At 40.7% G+C, this 6,289-nt stretch overlaps 1 long non-coding RNA gene across 1 annotated transcript; it reads right to left on the bottom strand.

Moving 5' to 3' along the window:
• Positions 1-3,109: 3,109 nt before the first annotated feature.
• LOC117828259 lies at positions 3,110-5,465 on the bottom strand. Its single transcript, XR_004634371.1, has 3 exons — positions 5,377-5,465; positions 4,808-4,986; positions 3,110-3,349 (listed from the first exon to the last, which is right to left on the bottom strand). It is a non-coding gene; the product is annotated as an uncharacterized LOC117828259 (long non-coding RNA).
• Between the last annotated feature and the right edge of the window lie 824 nt (positions 5,466-6,289).

Raw genomic sequence — 6,289 nt, forward strand, 5'->3', positions numbered from 1 at the left:
AATACCTGAGTGGGGCAAGTAATTATACCCAAATGAACTTGTCAGAGCTTGTAGGAGACTATCACTCCAGTTAGCATCAGATTTACACCACTTGTCTGCGCTAAGATGACGGCTCCCGGCCCAGAGACAAACGAGTTCCTTGAGTGCTGGTACGCTGAGGAAATGATAATATGTTGCCTCTGCTGCAGCACAGCTTTGGGTTGTGCAACTCGGTCCTGACACCGCTTTGACTAACACGCAGTGGATTTTCTGTGAAGGTGAGACGGGAAACATTCTGCTGCTTAGGGATGATGGAAAGTTGAGCAAAGTGCAGCAAAGACTTTGATCTGTTTCATTTCAAAGGGAGTGGTGGTAATCACAGTGGCTTAAGAACCACCTCTGCCTGCTTTCCCTCACAGCTGCTAAATAATCCCAGTACACTTCATTCTCAGCAGGGGGTCACCCCTCATATGCATTTAACACCAGGCCTGTACCCACTTTTAGCAGACAGGATGGGAGACCTCTGAATATGAAGCTGTGCTGATCTGTCAACGCAGGATGGTCTGACATTTCAGTTAAACTTTTATCAATGTATCTACTTACAAGCTTTCTATTCTTTGTTTTAGTGTTAATCTTGCAAAGCAGATGGATTAGCCAGATTCCATGTTTATCATCAGACGGATTAATCTTGCAAAGCTTCAAGCTGATATGCTTGTTCCAGGTCAGAGAATGACCGGACCAATCAGCTTTGTTTTAGGATAAAGAGGTGGCAGCTATGGACTTGATTTGGCTGTGGTATTAACAAGAAGCAACTGCAGACCTGTAAAGGATGGCGGCCTGTGGTGTGATTAGAATCAGACAGACTTTATTTATCCTGGGAGGGAATCTTGAATGTATAAATAATGGACGTAGAATCAGTGACGTCACCCATCTGTTTCTGAGGTGCTGTTTTGAGGCAAATCGGCGGCAACAGCCATATTGGAAATGTTGAAGTCAACCTAACTTCTGTCGAGCGATCGTGACGTAAAGAGGCGGGCTTTGAGCCTCCTAGCCAACAGCTACAGTGTTCCCGCCTGTCAATCAAGTCAGCTGTGCCTCTCATAATGGAAAACTCGTAATCCTAATATCTTTGAAATTGCCGCTTTAGAAAAAAATTCACCCCCCGTACAGTGTGTGCAGAACGGGAAATGAGCTATCCAGACTACTCTTGTCTTCTTTGAATTGGTGTGTATGTGGTTTCCAGAACTCCCGGAGCCAGTCTCAAGCGGATCCTCGATGAACTGCAGTTTTTAGCACTTCCACATTGGACTCATATTTTTAGACCGGACGTTGCAGCTTGGGGGTAATTCAGTTCTTACAGTATGCTCTAATAAACACATAACAACGTATTTAAGAAAGTCAAAACAGTAATAGAAAGAAGGAATAAAATGAAATAAAATAAAATAGAATCAAATAATAAAGGATATATAGAAGCACAGAATAGTTAGAATAGTGTGGATGAAGCTATAGTAGTAGTGATGTCGGTCACAAACGATCCGGCACTAAGAGCCGGCTCTTTTTCTCGTCTTTTTCTGTTAAAGCCTCACGTGATTGGTCAAGACATGGTGGCGTCTTGACCAATCACATGTCTACATTGAGCAGAGCAAGGAGGGGAGGGGTTCCAGACACACACAGCAGAGTGAGCACAGCAACAGGAGGGAGACGAGAGGGAGAACATGCGCAAAAGGCAGAACGCACTGGAATGGTGAGAAAACGAGTGACTGCAGGAAACACAGCAAACTGTGGACGCATTTCAACGGCAGAGACTGTTCAAAGGCAGAGTGTAGACCAGACCTGGGCATTTTAAGGCCCCCAGGCCACATCAGGCCCTTTGGCTGTCCCTGACTGGCCCACGTGAGGTTAATGGGTGATCAGATTCAGAAATAAAATGTACAGTAAATAAGCATACACCCCATGCATCCAATGCCAGTGAAATGCTTTTATTTTGAAGGCGACTTTTTGTTGTTGTGATTTACGCGTAGCCGTATTCCGACCTGTATGTGCGTGGCAGGTGGAGCATGTGAAAAGTACATGCCGCAAAGCATACAGTCCGTGATTGGCTAATTAAGCTAACTGCTAGACCTCAAAGAGGTCCGCTCCCGATAGAAAAGAAAGATTGACACGGAATGTAGAGTTTTGGACAGCAAAGTATTTATTTTATGTAGTCAAAGGTAAAGCTGTGAGCTTAGTTTGTGGAGAACAGTTGTGTTTAAGGATTACAATTTAAGATTGCCACTACGAGACAAAACACGCCGAATTGATGTTACGATTGAAATATTGCAAAGATGTGCACATTTTCAAATCTGTAAATATTTATGGAAGAGTGTAACAATATTGGTATTTTCACAATGCCAGTTTTCATGATACCTCAAATGTTTTGAGTTTCTAGTCAAAACCAAAAGAATTCGCTGTTTTTAATAAAAAGCTATAATTTACGTTGAGCAGAGATGAGATCAGCTTTTTGTCCAGCCCTCCTAAACAGTCCCTGTCTCTCATGTTGCCCCTTTGGAAAGTTAATTGCCCACCCCTGGTGTAGACTGTGCAAGGTGAAAATGTCATCCATCTGGGTCCACAAAAAACCTGCAAAGACACATTAGAAGTGTCTGTGAAAGATCTCAGTCATCCAGGTCATGGACATTAGAACTGTTTATCCATCAGTGCAAGAAGTGAAGAAAAAAGACAGTCAAGGTAACCTGTTGTTAATGAAGTGTTTCAAAGTTTATAAATAATATACATACAATTAGTGATTGGACCTTTTTGTCTAATTGTGATGAGTCTTGTTTTTTGTACTTTAATTTCTGTAGAACTCTGCTCCATGTTGAGAATATAAATAAAGCCTTTAAATGATGCACATTTGATATAATGTATGTTTTTTACATTAAGTGGAGAAATCAGAACAGGGGCGAAGTGGATTTTTTTCATTTTCGGGGGGTTTGTAGACATGCCAGGGAAACATATTTCAGGTAGAGAACCATTAAAAAGTCAATTTTTGCATGATATGTCACCTTTAAAGAAACGGTGCAGTAGGCCTGCTCTCTCAGAATAATTAATGTAACATAATAGAAAACTGTCTTGTCTTTTCACTGCTCACTTTATTTAACTTGCCATCAGGGATGTAAACATAATATTAAGGTCTCCTAATGCTGAAAACATCATAAGAACAAAGTCTTTCTGTGCCCCGGCTCTTTTTTCCTAAAGCCCCCTCTTTGGTCTGTTGTTCTTTGGTGTCACTTTTTGAAACACTTAAAAGATCTGCTGAAAAATCCTTCTGGGACGCTCTCACTTTCTCTGCACTCCGTGGCCCTCTTCTGTCGTCTGAGGTCTACAGTTACTGTCACATAAAGAGGAGAAAAACAAGTTCATATATTTTTCATCACATCACCTGGAATATTTCTTACATGACAGACATTTATTTTTTATTCATGTCTCAGACCAATGGGTCATTTACTTCTCTAATCTTTCCAGGACAGTGTTGATGCACTGCAAAAACCTCAAAATCTTACCAAGTGAAATTGTCTCATTTTAGTCAAAATGTCTTCTCACACCTGATGTAAGATAAATTTACTTAACAACATCTGAGCAAGATAGAGGGACTTGTTTTAAGACATCTTAAATATCTTGTTAAGTCATACAATCTTGAAATTATCTTGTTTTGAGTTGTAATTTAGAAGAAACAAGGTTTATTTAACATTTCATACATTTTTCAATCTTATTTGTAGAAGACGGATAATCTTGATTTAAGAAAAACCCTTTACTTGATTTAAGTAAATGCATTTTATTGTAGAATCTATCAGAAAACAGCTCCATTGATAAAAGAAAGAAAAGTTGTTTTTTTAAGGGTGGGTTTCAGTTTTCAGGCACTGTTTCTTCTAAATCAGATACAAATATACATCCTCAAACTACATGCACACAATGAAACACCTACTTTAGAGCATAGCTGGCTTATCCTAAAAAAACAACATGACTGAATATTAGTATATCCAGCTCACTATGAGAAGACATTATATCTCAAAATGCTCAATTTAAACTTTGTCATCTTATTTCAAGTACAAGATGGTCTTAAACCTAGAGAAGTGCCGCTATAATACAACTCAAATTAAGGTGAATATATCTCAAATGAAGAAGTTGACATGAAATTTATTACTGCAAAAATCTTTTTTGAGTCAAAAAATACTAATTGTTATCATTCCTGTCTTAATCTGAGACACTCAGCTTTAACATACTGGTAAAATATTACTTAAAGGCCCTGTGAGGAGTTTTGAACTGGCTGAGAAACAGACTGAAAATGATACTGATGCCTCTTTATGACCTTCAATAGTAAACAAGACCATCAGCAACAACACTGACACCTTCTCTGTTGTAATTTTTAATGCCTGAAACCGCCCTGGGGGGGTAGGTTTCAGACCAGATGATGGACATCTCGCTTCAGAAACAGCCTTTGATAAAGTTGACTGTTGAAAGACAACAGGATGAGGTTTTTGTTGAAAACACTACTTTTGCATGTATAGGACGAGATAAAAGGTATCACTTTGTCCACAAGGGGGCACCAGAATCTATACAAAACAAAAGTTCCTCACAGCAGCTTTAAAATAAGAAATTAAGAAATCTTACCAAGCAAATTTTCACTTGTTCTATTGGCAGATTTGTTTGCTTATTTCAAGGTAAAAGTACCTTCAAATACGTTCTTTTCCTTTTTTTAAGTGGCATTTTTTCCAGTGTGTCTTGTAGTCGTAGCTTAGCAAAAACACTAGTAGTAGCTCAAGAAAAATGTTAGCTCTAGCATGCTTACCTTTGCCTGTAAATGTCACTCAAAGCTAGTTCACTAGCAAGGACCACGCCACACAAGGACAGAAGTTTGAACATGTAATGATTTACTGTGCGTCGTATAGCCCAGCAGATGGAGACTCAGGACAGGGGGTTACGCCTCGGCGTTATCCTGCCGGAGCTGATCTTGATCCTAGGTAGTACCTGGAATTAGACAAGGGCAAAAAAGAGCGGAGACAAGTTGAGTAGTAAGGGATAAGAAAAAAGGTAATTGAAGCAGAGCAAGGTGAGGGAGGGTGGGTTGAAGAGTAACAGACGAACGGTTGAGTAGTCTTGCTATGTTTAAGTAGGCTTGTCAGGTGATTGAGGGTGTGGTTTAGGCGTGGTCCTTCACCCGAATTTAAGTTAACACCTTAACTTCATTTGTGTTTTACCTATGATAGTCGCTCCACAGGGTTTACAGGGAATTCAGTTTTCCTCGACATCTAATGTGAAAGTTGTACACGTCTGCACTTCTCTGTCCCCCCAAAGACAAGACATGTCGTCATATTGTTGTCATGAGAAACTCAGAGCACTGGGTGAGTTGTGAGTTACCTTCTTCCTGGGAGATTAGCAAATGCAAGCTTCCTTACAGCTTACAAGGTTTAGTGCTAAGTCGAGCTCTCTTCTCAACTTGTTGCTCCCTTACACACAACTAACGGCCAAATTCCAGCAGATCTTTCTCCAATCCATCACAGCACCAGATCTAGTTTCTAATCTAGTCAATGTGTTAACTTCCACTGGATCCGCTCTGTTGCGTTCCGGTTGCGTCTCTGATCCGGCAGGTCAGAGCCCCCCTGATCAGACACACAAGACTTCTATTTTTGTCGAATGCCGGAGCACGATGCATCAATCTCAACAGAGCAGATGGAGCGGGACAGGAAGTCAGGCACCAAAACAAAATGAAAACATCCGGTTAATTTTCAGAATAAAACACTCTGTGTTATCACCAGATCGTATTTCACTTCACTACAACAACAAACCGTCATGATGAGCGGAGCCAGGCCTGGAGTCAACAGGTCAGAGGTTTTCAGAGGACCAGAAAGACAACATGGATGAGGAGAGGAGGAGGAGAATCCTTGATTCAGTGATTACTGCGGGAAAACCTTGGTCACGTGACTCCAGCTGTCCGGCGGTCCTGCTACATGCTGCGGTCTGAAAACACAACCAGTGGGGGTTGACGGACTAGTGAGCACGTAGCCAGACTGGACGAGGATCTGGTGGTAGTCTGATGTTAGTTTTGATTTTATTTCCTCTCTATCCAACATTTTTGTTTCATGACTTGATGAAAGTGTTGATACATTTCGTCATAGTTTTTCTCCTCTTGCATTTTTTCATTGGTATCATCAGAATTAAAAGGTTGTTGACGCAAACTAGAACGGAAATGATTCATCAACAAAATCCTCACTGACGTCTTTTGTCTAAAGAGAATTCTGGCTCATCTTCTGGGGTCGGCAAAGTCACATGC

This window comes from Notolabrus celidotus, chromosome 16 (genome assembly GCF_009762535.1).
Source record: "Notolabrus celidotus isolate fNotCel1 chromosome 16, fNotCel1.pri, whole genome shotgun sequence".
NCBI classification, from domain to species: Eukaryota; Metazoa; Chordata; class Actinopteri; order Labriformes; family Labridae; genus Notolabrus; species Notolabrus celidotus.